This window comes from Heterodontus francisci, chromosome 26 (genome assembly GCF_036365525.1).
Source record: "Heterodontus francisci isolate sHetFra1 chromosome 26, sHetFra1.hap1, whole genome shotgun sequence".
Taxonomy (NCBI): Eukaryota; Metazoa; Chordata; class Chondrichthyes; order Heterodontiformes; family Heterodontidae; genus Heterodontus; species Heterodontus francisci.
The window spans coordinates 70,051,427-70,067,417 of NC_090396.1; the positions used below are offsets into that span (position 1 = coordinate 70,051,427).

Sequence of the window (15,991 nt, forward strand, 5' to 3'; positions counted from 1 at the left end):
CACCAACCCCCCCCCCCCCGATCTCCACCAACCCCCCCCCCCCGATCTCCACCAACCCCCCCCCCCGATCTCCACCAACCCCCCCCCCCGATCTCCACCAACCCCCACCCCCCCCGATCTCCACCAACCCCCCCCCCCGATCTCCACCAACCCCCCCCCCCCCCGATCTCCACCAACACCCCCCCCCCCGATCTCCACCAACCCCCCCCCCCGATCTCCACCAACCCCCCCCCTCCCCCTCCGATCTCCACCAACCCCCCCCTCCCCCTCCGATCTCCACCAACCCCCCCCTCCCCCCCCCGATCTCCACCAACCCCCCCCCCGATCTCCACCAACCCCCCCCCCGATCTCCACCAACCCCCCCCCACCCCGATCTCCACCAACCCCCCCCCCCCGATCTCCACCAACCCCCCCCCCCCCGATCTCCACCAACCCCCCCCCCCCCGATCTCCACCAACCCCCCCCCCCCGATCTCCACCAACCCCCCCCCCCCGATCTCCACCAACCCCCCCCCCCCGATCTCCACCAACCCCCCCCACCGATCTCCACCAACCCCCCCCCCGATCTCCACCAACACCCCCCCCCCCGATCTCCACCAACACCCCCTCCCCCCCCCGATCTCCACCAACACCTCCCCCCCCCGATCTCCACCAACACCCCACCCCCCCCGATCTCCACCAACCCCCCCCCCCGATCTCCACCAACCCCCCCCCCCCGATCTCCACCAACCCCCCCCCCCCTCCGATCTCCACCAACCCCCCCCTCCCCCTCCGATCTCCACCAACCCCCCCCCCTCCCCCCCCCGATCTCCACCAACCCCCCCCCGATCTCCACCAACCCCCCCCCGATCTCCACCAACCCCCCCCCGATCTCCACCAACCCCCCCCCGATCTCCACCAACACCCCCTCCCCCCCCCCGATCTCCACCAACACCCCCTCCCCCCCCCCGATCTCCACCAACACCCCCTCCCCCCCCCCGATCTCCACCAACCCCCCCCCCGATCTCCACCAACCCCCCCCTCCCCCCCCGATCTCCACCAACACCCCCCTCCCCCCCCCGATCTCCACCAACCCCCCCCCGATCTCCACCAACCCCCCCCCCCCGATCTCCACCAACCCCCCCCCCCCGATCTCCACCAACACCCCCTTCCCCCCCCTCCCGATCTCCACCAACACCCCCCCCCCGATCTCCACCAACACCCCCTCCCCCCCCCCGATCTCCACCAACACCCCCTCCCCCCCCCCCGATCTCCACCAACACCTCCCTCCCCCCCCGATCTCCACCAACACCCCCTTCCCCCCCCTCCCGATCTCCACCAACACCTCCCCCCCCCCGATCTCCACCAACACCCCCTCCCCCCCCGATCTCCACCAACCCCCCCCTCCCCCCCCGATCTCCACCAACACCCCCTTCCCCCCCCTCCCGATCTCCACCAACACCTCCCCCCCCCCCGATCTCCACCAACACCCCCTCCCCCCCCCGATCTCCACCAACACCTCCCCGCTCTCCAACACACCGCCCCCCCCCGCTCTCCAACACACCGCCCCCCCCCCCCGCGCTCTCCAACACACCGCCCCCCCCCCGCTCTCCAACACACCGCCCCCCCCCCCCCCCGCTCTCCAACACACCGCCCCCCACCCCCCCCACAGGAAACCATTTTGCCTACCTCCTGTTGCCCTGACTTGGCCATGTGAGCCGCATGGAAGATGGCACGATCCCCAAAGACACATTGAACAGCGAGCTCGCCACTGGTATCAGACCCATCGGCTGTCCATGTCTCCGCTTTAAAGACGTCTGCAAACGCGACATGAAATCCTGTGACATTGATCACGTCGTGGGAGTCAGTTGCCAGTGTTCGCCAGAGCTGGCGGACAGCCATAAAGGCGGGGCTAAAGTGTGGCGAGTCGAAGAGACTTAGCATTGGCAGAAAAAAAGGCAGGGCGCAAGGGAAGAGCCAACTGTGTAACAGCCCTGACAATCAAATTTTTCTGCAGCACCTGTGGAAGAGCCTGTCACTCTCGCATTGGCCTTTATAGTCACTCCAGGCGCTGCTCCACACACCACTGACCACCTCCAGGCGCTTACCCATTGTCTCTTGAGATAAGGAGGCCAAAGAAAGAAGTTGCCCTGAGTAGGCGGTGGACCGTCTTGAACAACTGCAGTCTTTATGGTGCTTGCACAATGATAGGTATGGAATTCCAGGATATTCACCCAGTTAGTGACAGTGTCCAAGTCAGGATGGTGCGTGACTTGACAGCAGAACTTGGAGGTGGTGATATTCCCACAACGTTGGTGCTCTTCAGAATGGTAGGGGAAAGAGGTGCTGTTGAATAACCTTGATGAGTTGCTTTGGTGCATCTTGTAGATCACATGTACATATTGCAGTCACAGTACTGGACAAATGAACTGCTGTGTGTTTGATGTTATTGACCACCTTGAGTGTGTTACAGCTGCACATGCTGTACCATCTTCCTATATATGCTTGTGAATGCATTGAGTCAGGTCAGTATGTCAGCCTATAATACAATGCCTATAGTATGTCAGCCTGCTTATCGCTTGATGCAGAAGTCTTGAATTAGTCCACTGCTTGATTCCCACATTGGGGGTGTGTGGTGCAGAAAATGCCTTTGCACCAGCAGAACAGAGCTATGCGTGTAAGCAACAGCAGAATTTTGATTTTAAACATGTTATAAGTATTTATGGAATTGCCCCAACAGGTTACACCTGTGGTAGGTTTAGAAGAAATATGTACTCCAGCTTGTTGCAGTTGGTGATTGACTAATGATTCTGCTAGCATCTTTTTGATCTCTTCAGCAGGGCTCTCATTGTGAACATTTGTTGGGTCTTAGTGTCGTGGAGCCATATCATGTGTAGCCTGGCTATGTTTCCCAGATAGTGGTTTGGACAGAGGTACATCTGTCACTCTTGCAGATCCAGAGAATCAATTTTCTAATTAGCTATTTTAAAATAGTGTTAGAAACAAAAAGGTACATTTTCATTAAACAGGTGGCTGAACAGAATGGGTAGCTGAGCCCTGCACAGCAGGAAGGCTCAATTTCAATCTGAGTTTGACGGTTGTTCTCAACTAAAACAGTAATAGGGATATTCTGGGTGAGCAGTGATTAGCAGTGATGCCCCATAGTTGAATACCCTGTTGACATTTAGTAAGCTACACATGAAGAATGATCAGTGGTTTGAGATAATGGTGTTCATGGAACTGTAACCAGCAAAAAAAAAATTCACCTTCAGGAGAGAAGAGATAGAAAGCAGAGAAAGTTGGTAGAAAGAGGGGGAAATCGTTTTCAGAGTTTATGGTTTCATCCTTTAAACTATCTGCTAACTTACATAACATTCTGTGAATGTTACATTTCATTCTTACAGGGTGGGAAGGATTATCTTTTTGAGAAAGCAGACAAGTAAACAGATCTAAGTGCTCTGCAGTTTAACTAGTTGTCAGGAGAATAGTCTTAGGTAACCCAGTCTCAGGTATCCTTCCTCTTTGGAAGTGCTTATCCTCTGCTTTGTCCCACTTTTTGACTGCATAACCACAAATTCAGTGCTCGCCTCAATGGGCGTCGAGGTTTAGAGCTGATGTCCTTACATCCGTGTCGAAGCTCATTGAAGCGTCAGTGACCTGTGGCATCCAGACGCTCACGGAACCATTACTGCTTAATTTTTAATTTGTTGATTGTGCTACTGGTCCATTTGCTGCCTTTTGAAGATTGGGGTCCATCGGCTAGTATATGTTGGAGATGGAAAACATCTATTACATGATTAGTCCTTAATGTGGTTTTAAGTGTTCAATGCTCCGTAAGAAGAGTTCGTAATTCTTCATACTGAGTGCTGTTGAGGATAGTCCTGTTGTCCCCTAGTGGGTCTGTTCTTTGTGGTTGAATTATAGTTTAGTATCTAACCCCATATATACAGGTGAGCTGAACAGCTTCAATAAGTTAAAGCTCTTTAATGCTCAGACAGAAACTGCCTTTTCCTCCTAATGTCAGACCTACAAAGCAATGATTGAAAATACATTTTCAGAAGTAAAAGTCACCTGTTGACAGTAACTATGTTGCATCAGATTCATACTTCAAAGGAAGTCTCTGGGCACTTGTTGGGCACACTCAGTCCTGCAAGAGACAGAAAAGGTACAGTACACTGATTATATGTAAGCAATAAAATTGATGTCCGAGAAATGCACACCTGACCAAGCATAACATTCCCCAGTACTGAGTGCTTCTTTACCTCCCCCTCTCCCCTCCCCCTCTCCCCTCCCCCTCTCCCCTCCCCCTCTCCCCTCCCCCTCTCCCCTCCCCCTCTCCCCTCCCCCTCTCCCCTCCCCCTCTCCCCTCCCCCTCTCCCCTCCCCCTCTCCCCTCCCCCTCTCCCCTCTCCCCTCTCCCCCTCTCCCCTCTCCCCCTCTCCCCCTCTCCCCTCCCCCCTCCCCCTCTCCCCCTCTCCCCTCCCCCCTCCCCCTCTCCCCCTCTCCCCTCCCCCTCTCCCCCTCTCCCCCTCTCCCCCCCCCCCCATTGTGTAGAATTCCTGAGCCAAGCATAGCAATCTAATACAAAACCTTGGCCGAAGCATAGTGTTCCCTTAGTTATCTTATTTTCTTATGCTTAGTGCAGTTAATCCATTGCCAACAGCCTGCAAAAAATCTAATTCTCTTTAAGTGCTTGGTGAAAATTTGTACTATTTTATCAGGATTGTGTTTTGTGCACATTTTTTGTGAAGCAGAATGAAAAGTGGGTGTTTATGCAGACAAAGTTTTCAGAAAGCTGGGGGGAGGATTGTTTCTCCCCCCCCCCCCCCCCCCAACAAAACAGGGTATGTTTTGGGATTAATCTGTTTTGTGTATTAAGTGAGGATATATTTCCTTTGAATTTCTTCCTCCTTTTGGTTTTCTGAGTCATGCACCTTCTGCTCTCTGCCGGAGTTGCTCTTAAAATGGCCTGGTAGTGACAAGCCCATTTAATTTTCTGTGCCATTGAGGAGCTGGCTGGTCTTCATTTGGCAGTCTTTCCCCAAAGACTGAGTTGAGATTGGGAACCAGTTTATTGTAGAATCAAACCTTCATCCTACCACATGGGTGAAGCAGCATGAACGTTTCATTGTGCCTCCTGTGCTGCCCAACCAATTTTCCATTACTCAGAGTAGGCTCTGTTATCTGGCCACCATGCAATTGCTAAGACAGCACGTTGTAGTGCAGCAGGGATTTTCTCTCACATTTGTTGTCAGCACAAGGCCACACATATCTTTCTCCTTGAATTTGTGAACCCAAACACAAATTTTTCTTCAGTTGCCCCGCTATTCCTGATGGTGTGAACCTTGCGCTTGTATATACAGTCAGCCTGCCCTTGGTAACCTCACTCAACTGGCTGTTCATTGTATGAAAGCAAAATACTGCGGATGCTGGAAATCTGAAATTAAAACAGAAAATGCTGTAAATACTCAGCGGATCTGGTAGCATCCGTGGAGAGAGAAACATTTAACGTTTCAGGCCAATGACCTATTATCAGAACATTTATTGTTTGATGAAACAATATGTTGGCTGTCACAGATGTGCAGTATCACAATTAAGCCTGATCTTACACTCACCTGGTCTTTGAATCCTTGCTGACATTTTTAAACCTTTTACTTCCTCCAAATGTTATGGATCCTGAGACTAGTTGTACAGCCATTCCAGCTGACACAACTAATTCTTACAGATCAGGACAGTAATCTGTACAGCTCAGTACCACACCTGTTAACACATTTACCCAGTTAACCCCTCCCCCTAATGCAGTACTAATTACACAGTCAGGCCTGTGTTAAGATCGCCTGAAGTCTCACATGGAGTGTTTGCTTTCTACTATAATTACACAAAATGACAATCTGGATTTAATTTGGAAAAGGACTAAGAAAATTACTTAATTGTTAGGTTTTCAAAACTAATGCTAAGACCTTTGACAAGAAAATTATATTTATATTTATAGAATGCTTTATTACATTTCTCAAATGTGTGTGCTTTGTTTACAATTAATTACTGTTACTAAATAGGTAAGTCGCACTGAAAGATTCCACAAATTAGAACAAGATTACTGATGTCTCATCTGTGTTTGGCTGACTATGGATTGTTGGCCATGACATCTGAAGAGCTCGCTGCTCTTTGACTGAGATTGTTAATGTCTTACTGAGCCAGTCTGATTGGGCCTCAATTGGAAGATGGCTCTGAAATGCAGCAATTACCCGGTATTTTAGAAAATTGTCAGTCCTTTGCTGTTATGAAATAGTGGTGAGTCTGTATTGAAGTATATTGAAATAATTTCTAAGGATATGATTTGTCTTTGGACAGATTGTGTTTATTCTCTTACACGGCTTGAGGTGCAGGTGGCTTTAAAGTCATTTCTAGCTATTTCATTTTGGTTTCAGATCTCATGATCACATGTCGCAGGTGACAGTGATGTGATCAGACACTTCGCATGTACAAGTGAACCGTGCATTTTACTGTGCCTTCTTGCTTTCAAACAAACCATTCAAGGAGTTGGTTGTGTTTATTCTGTTGATTGCCTTGTAGTGAAGCGTTTTTTTTACCTCAATCTAGATGCTACAGTCTGTTATTGATATGTTTTTGTTTTCTGCTTTTGCCTCCTTTCTGGGGATTGAACAGAGGCAGCCAGATTTGTTGATTGCAGTCTGGGTGATTGAAGATTGCTACTTGCTTTGTGAATTTCATCTGCTGCAATAAATGATCTGCCTGTCTAAGCATCTGCAATAGGATCAGATATTAGATTACATAGGTGGATGAAGGGATCTGAGAGCAGGATGGATAATGTCAGCTGTGGCTCAGTGGTTAGCACTCTCGCCGCTGAGTCAGAAGGTTATGGGTTCAAGTCCCACTCCAGAGATCAGAGCATCAAATCTAGGCTGATACTCCAGTGCAATATTTGGGGGCGGGGGGGGGGTTACATTGTTGGAGGTACCATCTTTCAGATGAGATGTTAAATTGAGGCCCCATCTAATCCCTAAGTTGGATGTTACGAAAGTGATTCTGTATTTTTTAAGTATATGTTTTTGAGGTCCTGTATTCAAATTGTGGAGATGAATTCATTGGAAGGCTGAAGATTTCATAGAAGCTGGACTTTGCTTTGTTGTTGACAGTTCATTGAGAGGACACTGAGATGTTATTTAAAAGCAGCCTTGCTGGAAGTCATGTGCGCTAAGCAATAAACAGAAACCTTGGTGACCTGGGGAAGATGTTTACATTGGAGTGACAGGTCAAGATTTATCGGGGTCAGGAGGCTTGACTCTTGAGATATTGTTTTTGGTTTCGCTTTGGACAGTGTTGGGGTGTGAACTGTTTTGAAGACAGTTGGAGAAAACCAGCCTAGAGAGCAGCCCCCATCAGCTCACCCTCTTCCATCTCTCAGAACTTCCTGAGAATCAAGTGTAAGAAATAGAGAAACTGATACTGCATTTCTCCTGGAAAGCCTGCCAGACTGATCCTCAACATTATCTGAAAAGAACTGCTCTAGAAAGATCCCAGTGACGGCCGTCTACACTTATTTGGGGCGCCAGACCAAACAAGGGACAACTGACATTTTTCCATACCTTTTTTGCTTCAAGAATTAGCAAGTATTTGGCCAAAGTATTCTCTTTTGCCTTTTTTGCTACAGACCTCTGTAAAGAGAATTTCTGTATTTTTTTCAGTGTGTGAGAGTTTGTATGTGGGGAATTTAAAAGGGGGAACTTTCATATTCCAATCTTTGTGTTAATGCTTTGCTTTGTTACTGACTAAGTCTTATTTTACAATAAACTGATAATTTTGTTTATTTTTTAAAAACTTGGCGTATTTTCTGTGATAAAAGATAGTGTATATGATTGACGCATCAGTAATTGAGTAAACATTTAAAAAAAAAATGTTGTGACCTGTGGAGAAGTGGAATTAGAAAGATTCTCCTTGGGTTAGAAAGTGCACTCCTCCTACCTCGGTCGTAACAATGTAAAAATCCCCAAAGCATGATTGAGGAAGAGCGGGGGAGTGCTCTCGTGTGTGCTGGCTTATATTTTCTTACATTATAACATTGATTATATTTCAAAAAGTACTTAATTGGATGTAAAGCATTTGGGTCATCCTAAGGTTGTGACAGGTAATGTATAAATGTAGGTTCTTTCTATTGGGATAATTTGCTTGCAAGGGTGGTTGGGTTGGGGGGGGGGTGTAAATGCTGCTGACACAGATTGGTTGGGCTGAATGGCCTGCTTCTGCTGTTGTAACCTCTGCATGTATTTCTACATACATTACTACCATGCTTCATGCTGATGGGCAAAAGTAAAGTACATTTTGAGAAACATTTTGATTACCTGCCTATTGCTGTTGCTAAGGCAGCATTTTTGGCACAGTAGGAATCTTTGTCCAGAAGCTCGATGTGTTTCTCTCCTGTTGAGGATCAAATTCTTTAAAAAAAAAAGTGTAGGACAGATTAAAGTGCATTCTTTTGAAAAGAGCAAACTATTTATAATGTGTGAAAAGCCTGTGTGCTGCTCCCTGAGGCACCTGGCCTAGGTTGTGCTTCTTCTCCTCTCCTCCCCAAATGACCATGATTGGGAAGTCACTATATAAAGACTGTGCTCACAAGCTAATTATCTGATCATTTATCTCATTGCTGTTTGTGGGAGCTTGCACATTGGTTGCTGTGTTTGCCTGTATAACAGTGTTTGCACTTCAGAAGTACTTCATTGGCTGAGAAGTGCTTTGGGACATCCTGAGGATGTGCAAGGTGCTATATAAATTGCAAGTTTTTTCAGTGGTGTGCATCAGAAGTCCAACACATTGTCACTCTGAAGTAAGATTTTTTTTTCTCCTTTCTTGCATTTCTGTTTCTCATAGCTGAAAAGTAGTGCCAAAAATCAATCACTAAATCTCAAAGAGGAAGAGATGGCATGAATGCTCTGAAATAAAAATAAGAAATGCTGGAACCACTCAGCAGGTCTGGCAGCATCTGTGAAAAGGGAAGCAGAGTTAACGTTTCGGGTAGGTGACCCTTCTTCAGAACTGACAAATATTAGAAAAGTCACAAGTTATAAGCAAGTGAGGTGGGGGTGGGGCACGAGATAACAAAGGAGAAGGTGTAGATTGGACAAGGCCACATAGCTGACCAAAAGGTCATGGAGCAAAGGCAAACAATATGTTAATGGTGTGTTGAAAGACAAAGCATTAGTACAGATTAGGTGTTAACGGACTGAATATTGAACAGCAAAGTGCAAACCTTTTTTTCAGGTTTTTTTCAGGTTTGCACTTGCTGCTGTTCAATATTCAGTCCGTTAACACCTAATCTGTACTAATGCTTTGTCTTTCAACACCATTAACACATTGTTTGCCTTTGCTCCATGACCTTTTGGTCAGCTATGTGGCCTTGTCCAATCTACACCTTCTCCTTTGTTATCTCTTGCCCCACCCCCACCTCACTTGCTTATAACCTGTGACTTTTCTAATATTTGTCAGTTCTGAAGAAGGGTCACCTACCCGAAACGTTAACTCTGCTTCTCTTTTCACAGATGCTGCCAGACCTGCTGAGTGGTTCCAGCATTTCTTATTTTTATTTCAGATTTCCAGCATCCGCAGTATTTTACTTTTATATATGAATGCTCTGAACTTGGTCTCCAATTAAATGTCTATGTAATTAAGAAATAGGTTGAACTGCATTATTCCAGCTCTTTTGTGAGACTATCTTCAGGCCATTGTTTTAAGTAGGAGTCTTTGTCCCATGTACATTGAATTTGCAATATTTGGTTTGTGGTTGAAGTTTAGAAAATGGGTCTGTTTTACTTTAGTACAGTTGGAACAAAGAACTTGTATTTATGTAGAACCTTTCACACCCTAAGGACGTTGCAAAGCGCTTTACAGCTGATGGAGTACTTTTTAACTCAAAAGCAAAATACTGCGGATGTTGGAAATCTGAAGTAAAAACAGAAAATGTTGGAAATATTTGTTGGAATAAAATGTACTCACTGTAATTTAAGACATACAATGGCCAGTTTGTGCACACTAAGATCAAAGGATTAGCTCCTGAATAAACAAAGCGACCCGTCTGTTCAAGCATGGAGAACTTGACTTAAAGGATTGGTGACACTATATATGGAAACCAAGTCAAGGTAGGTAAATATTTGTAAAGGGTTCTACTGCAGCTTGTGTAGTGCATTTAACTTTGTGAAATCTCTCATTTGCTTCACACAGATAGGGAGGGTGAATTCAGATACCAGGAAAGTAGTTTGAAAAGAATTATGAGGATAAGCTACGATAAGGTCAAAGAAGAGTTGAGAGAAGTGAACCAGATGAAGAGTTTAGGCAGGGAATTCCAGAGGCCAAGGCAGTGATAGTTAAATGCTGCGCCACTGATGTTGAAACAGGGAGAGGGAGGGGACAGCAGCAGAGCAGGCTCAGAAGGAGAGTTATTGTACACTTTGGTCAATGCTTGTGGAAAATATTAAAAGTGCACGAACTAGAACCAATATTTAAAGATTGTTGCAATTTGCTTAGTCTTTATCCCAGTTGTTTAATAGGACTGGGTCCCCAAAGTGTCGTGTGTATAATAAACACACTGTCATTTAAGGTTGCTGTTGCCTCATCCCCCACTTTGCTTTCTGTTTAGATGTCTTGTCTCTTTTGGAGTGGTGGGGAGTTGTGTTTGCATTAAAAAATGTGAATGTGCCCTTTAAATGGTCGATTGTCATGTTTCTATGCTTAAAAAAAGAATCAAATTCTCAGATACAAATTAATATTTTGTACTGTTCCTTTGTAGTTGCTGTTAGAAAATGTAGAATATCCATAACATTATGCAACAGAAACAATATGTTTAGTTTGAAAGATGACTGGCTCATTGAGTGCTAAAAGATTTAAATATTTTAGTCTCAAAAGAGCTAAAAATAAAATGGCATATGTAATAATGGATCTGCCACCTCCTTCAAAGTCTTGTTTATTTTTCCACTTCTAATGCAGCTTAATTGACCCTCTGGATGTTTATTGTTAAATGCAGGCTGCTCTGCTTTCAGTGTTGAATTGTTAACCAATTAGATGGATCAGACGAAATATAAGAAAGTAAATACCTTGTTTTCAGTCACTTCTTTCCCAACTTTTTGACCATATAATTAAGTGTGTGTGCTGGCATCTTGTATTGCTCCATAATGGGCTGTAGGAAACATATGAGAGGGGCGTAAGCTAGCGTACAGTTTTTCTTCAGTCTCTTCCACTTTGTAATACTCTTCACTTTTTGAGTGATTTGGCTAGTTTGTAAAATACGATATTGGAGAATTCAGAGGAACTAACCATAGCTACTGCTGTTCTGAGGCACAACTCATTAGTTAATCTATATGCCACTCTCAACTTAAACATTTTTTTTTAGAAGTGCAGTGAAACCTTAGGAGCTGTCAATGTTCTGTATGTTAAAGTATTTATCCCCAGTAATTTTCAAGTAATACAGAGCAAACTTAATGAGTAAAGGAAGTGTTTGCTGATTATTCTGAGTGTATACTGAGAGATGACATTGTTTGGACACTAAAGCATGATTTATTGTGTCATGAATGCATGTTTAATGTGAATTTTACTGATGTGTTTGTCAAGTAAGATGTTAAATTGAGGTCATGCTATTCTTGCTCAGATGAATGTATAAGATGACATTGTACTTTTTCACAGAATAGAGAATTATTCCAGTTCTGGCCTACATTTATCCTTTAACTAACACCAAAATAATTAACTGGCCATTTATTTAATTGCTGTTTGTGGGCCCATTGCTGTGCACAAATTGGCTGCTGTATTTACCTATATAAATGGCTGCACTTATGAAGGCAAGTTATTAACCTGGCCAGGAAATTGGCTGAGCAGCAGGAGACAGAGTAGGGATAATGGGCAGATAAACACTTTTACATGTCAAGAGAGGTAGAAGTTTGGAAATCTCTTCCGCAAATGGCAGTTGATGTTAAGTCAGTTAATTTTCAATCTCAGGTTAAGATTTATGTTAAGGTAAATAAATGTAGGTATATGGAGTTAGATCACACATGATCTCATTGAATGGGGAACAGGTTCCAGGGGCTGAAAAACCTACTCCTGTTTTTCTGTTCTATTCTTTTTATTAAAGAAAAGGTAATTCATTGGTTGTGAAGTACTTACAAATGTCCTAAGGACGTGAAAGATGTTCTATCACAAGTCGTCTTTTTCATTTTCAAATAAAGACATTTTTTCATTGCTTTGTTTCACTTGTTGCTAGCTGCGTTAAAAGGGCAGAAAAGCATTGGCTAAAGAAACCTGTCCAATCCTGGTTGGTGTGGAGCTAGCATTACCTGTGTGTCACCTGATTATATCAGTGACATTTATCAGGTGAAACACAAGGTGAAAGATAACAAGGGCCAGTCACTAATATCTAACACCAACACCACATTAAACAGTTTCTTCATAATATATCAGTGACATTTTTATGAAGCAACTGTTTAATGTGGTGTTGGTGTTAGATATTAGTGACTGGCCCTTGTTATCTTTCACCTTGTGTTTCTTTTTTTGAAAGAAAGTCACAAACAGTGTATATAACAATGTAAAAATAGTGTATATTCTACAACACCCAGATTAGAAAGCTGGTTCTGATTACAAGGCTGTCATTCAATTGAAAGAGTTTTGAAAAAATAGATTCTCAAAATTAAATTACAGATTCATCCCTCTTTTATAATAGTAAAGGGGAATCAAATAAACTTTGCCATTTGAAATAACTCGAGCTAATAGTCCAAATGCAATGTATTCAAAATGATTCCATGAAAAGCCAGAAAGTTTAAATGCCACAGCTGGATTATGTCATTTGATGCAGCATAGTAGAAGGATGAAGTGACAGGAAAGCTAGTATATGGCATTGTGTGACTAGGGGAGGTGGTGGCGTAGTGGTATTGTCACTGGACTTAGTAACCCAGGAACCTAGGTATGGCTCTGGGGACATGGGTTCGAATCCCACCACGGCAGAAGGTGGAATTTAAATTCAATTAATAAATCTGTAATTTAAAGCTAGTCTAATGATGGTCATGAAACCATTGTCGATTGTTGTAAAAACCCATCTGGTTCACTAATGTCATTTAGGCATTTAGGGAAGGAAATCTGCTGTCCTTACCTGGTCTGGCCTACATGTGACTCCAGATCCACAGCAATGTGGTTGACTCTTACATGCCCTCTGAAATGGCCTAGCAAGCCACTCAGTTCAAGGGCAATTAGGGATGGGCAATAAATGCTGGCCTGGCCTGCGACGCCCACATCCCATGAATGAATAAATAAAAATACTATGATTTTTCCTTCAACCTAATAGCAAATTATTGGTAAGTATTCAGTAATCAATGTGGACAAAGATGGATAAAATGGATAAAAGCAAAATACTGCGGATGCTGAAAATCTGAAATAAAGAGAGTGCTGGAAATAATCAGGTCTGGCAGCATCTGTGGAGAGAGAAGCAGAGCTAACGTTTCTGGTCAGTGACCTTTCATCAGAACTGTCAAAGGTTAGAAATGTTTAGGTTTTAAGCAAGTAAAGTGGGTGTGGGGGTGGTGCGGTGGGGTAAGAGAACAAAAGGGAAGGTATGTGATAGGACAGAGGGCCGGAGAGATTAACTGACAAGGAGGTAATGGGGCAAAGGCAAAGAGAGTGTGCTAATGGTGTGGTGAAAGACAAAGCATTAGTGCAGAGAGAGTGTTAATACCAGAATAATGAACAGCCCTAGCCAAAAGCGCAAACATGAAAAACCCAGTGGGCAGGCACATGGTGAAAAAATGATGAAATAAAATTTAAAAAGGGCCAGTCACGCTCTGAAATTATTGAACTTGATGTTCAGTCCGGTGGGCTGTAGAGTGCCCATTTGGAAAATGAGGTGTTCCTCGAGCTTGCCTTGATGTTCACTGGAACACTGCAGCAGGCCCAGGATAGAGATATGGGTATGAGACAAGGGGGTGTGTTGAAATGGCAAGCAACAGGAAGCTTGGGGGTCATGCTTTCGGACTGAGCGGAGGTGTTCCGTAGAGCGGTCACTCAGTCTGCATTTGGTCTCCCCATTGTAGAGGCGACTGCATTATGAGTATCGAATACAGTGTACTCAATTTAATGTACAATTAAATCACTGCTTCACCTGGAAGGAGTGTTTGGGGCCTTGGATGGTGAGGAGAGAGGAGGTAAAAGGGCAGTTATTACACCTGCGATTGCATGGGAAGGGGATGAGGTGTTGGGGGTGATGGAGGAGTGGACCAGGGTGTCGCGGAAGGAATGATTCCTTTGGGCTGCTGACACGGAAGGGGAGGGGAAGATGCATGATGTCACCGCCAAATGCATCTTCCCCTCCCCTGACAGCATTCCGAAGGGATCATTCCCTCCACGACACCCTGTCCACTCCCATTACCCCCGACACCTTGTCCCTTTCCCATGCAGTTGCAGGAGATGTAATACCTGCCCTTTTACCTCCTCTCTCCTCACCATCCAAGCCCCCAAACACTCCTTCCAGATAAAGCAGTGATTTACTTGTACTTTCAATTTAGTATACTGTATTTGCTGCTCACAGTGCGGTCTCCTCTACATTGGGGAGACCAAACGCGGATTGGGTAACTGCTTTGTGGAACACCTTCGCTCAGTCCGAAAACATGACGCTGAGCTTCTGGTTGCTTCAACACCACCCTGCTCTCATGCCCACATTTCTGTCCTGGACCTGCTGCAGTGTTCCAGTGAATTTCAATGCAAGCTCGAGGTACAGCACCTCATTTTCTGATTAGGCACTCTACAGCCTTCCAGACTGAACATTGGGTTCAATAATTTCAGAGCATGACTGGCCGTTATTTTTACTTTTTAATTTTGTTTTTTTTTTAAACCATGTGCCTGCCTCCTGGGTTTTTCATGTTTGTGCTTTTGGCTAGGGCTGTTCATTATTCTGTCATTAACACTCTCTCTGTAGAGTCAGAGTTATACAGCACAGAAACAGGCCCTTCGGCCCATCGTGTCTGTGCCGGCCATTAAGCACCTACTTATTCTAATCCCATTTTCCAGCACTTGGCCTGTAGCCTTGTATGCTATGGCATTTCAAGTGCTCATCTAAATACTTAAATGTTGTGAGGGTACCTGCCTCTACCACCTCTTTGGGCAGTGTGTTCCAGATTCCAACCACCCTCTGGATGAAAACGTTTTTCCTCAAATCCCCTCTAAACCTCCTGCCCCTTATCTTAAATCTATGCCCCCTGGTTATTGACACCTCTGCTAAGGGAAAAAGTTTCTTACTGTCTATCCTGTCAATGCCCCTCATAATTTTGTATACCTCAATCAGGACCCCCTCAGCCTTCTTTGCTCTCAGGAAAACAACCCTAGCCTATCCAGTCTCTCATAGCTGAAATGCTCCAGCCCAGGCAACATCCTGGTGAATCTTCTCTGCACCCTCTCCAGTGCAATCACGTCCTTCCTGTAGTGTGGCGACCAGAACTGTACACAGAATTCCGACTGTGGCCTAACCAGCGTTTTATATAGCCCCATCATAACCCACACCCCCCCACCCACCGTATTCTATGCCTCGGCTAATAAAGGCAAGTATCCCGTAAACCTTCCTAACCACCTTATTTACCTGTGCTGCTGCCTTCAGTGATCTATGGACAAGCACCCCAAGGTCCCTCTGACCCTCCGTACTCCCTCGGGTCCTACCATCCATTGTATAATCCATTGCTTTATTAGACCTCCCAAAGTGCATCACCTCGCACCTCTCAGGATTCAACTCCATTTGCCACTGCTCCGCCCATCTTACCAGCCCATCTATATTTTACCAATTTTCGTGTCATCTGCGAACTTACTGATCATACCTCTTATATTCACATCTAAATCATTAATGTACATTACAAACAGTAAGGGTCCCAGCACCGATCCCTGCGGTACCCCACTGGTCACAGGCTTCCACTCGCAAAAACAACCCTCTACCATCACCCTCGGCCTCCTTCCACTAAGCCAATTTTGAATCCAATGTGCCAAATT

General features: G+C 45.2%; 1 protein-coding gene across 1 annotated transcript in view; it reads left to right on the forward strand.

Annotated features, from left to right (window-relative positions):
- Window positions 1-15,991, forward strand: part of LOC137384447 (serine/threonine-protein kinase/endoribonuclease IRE1-like) — a 113,297-nt gene that overhangs the window by 701 nt on the left and 96,605 nt on the right. The gene's annotated exons all lie outside the window — the stretch shown is intronic.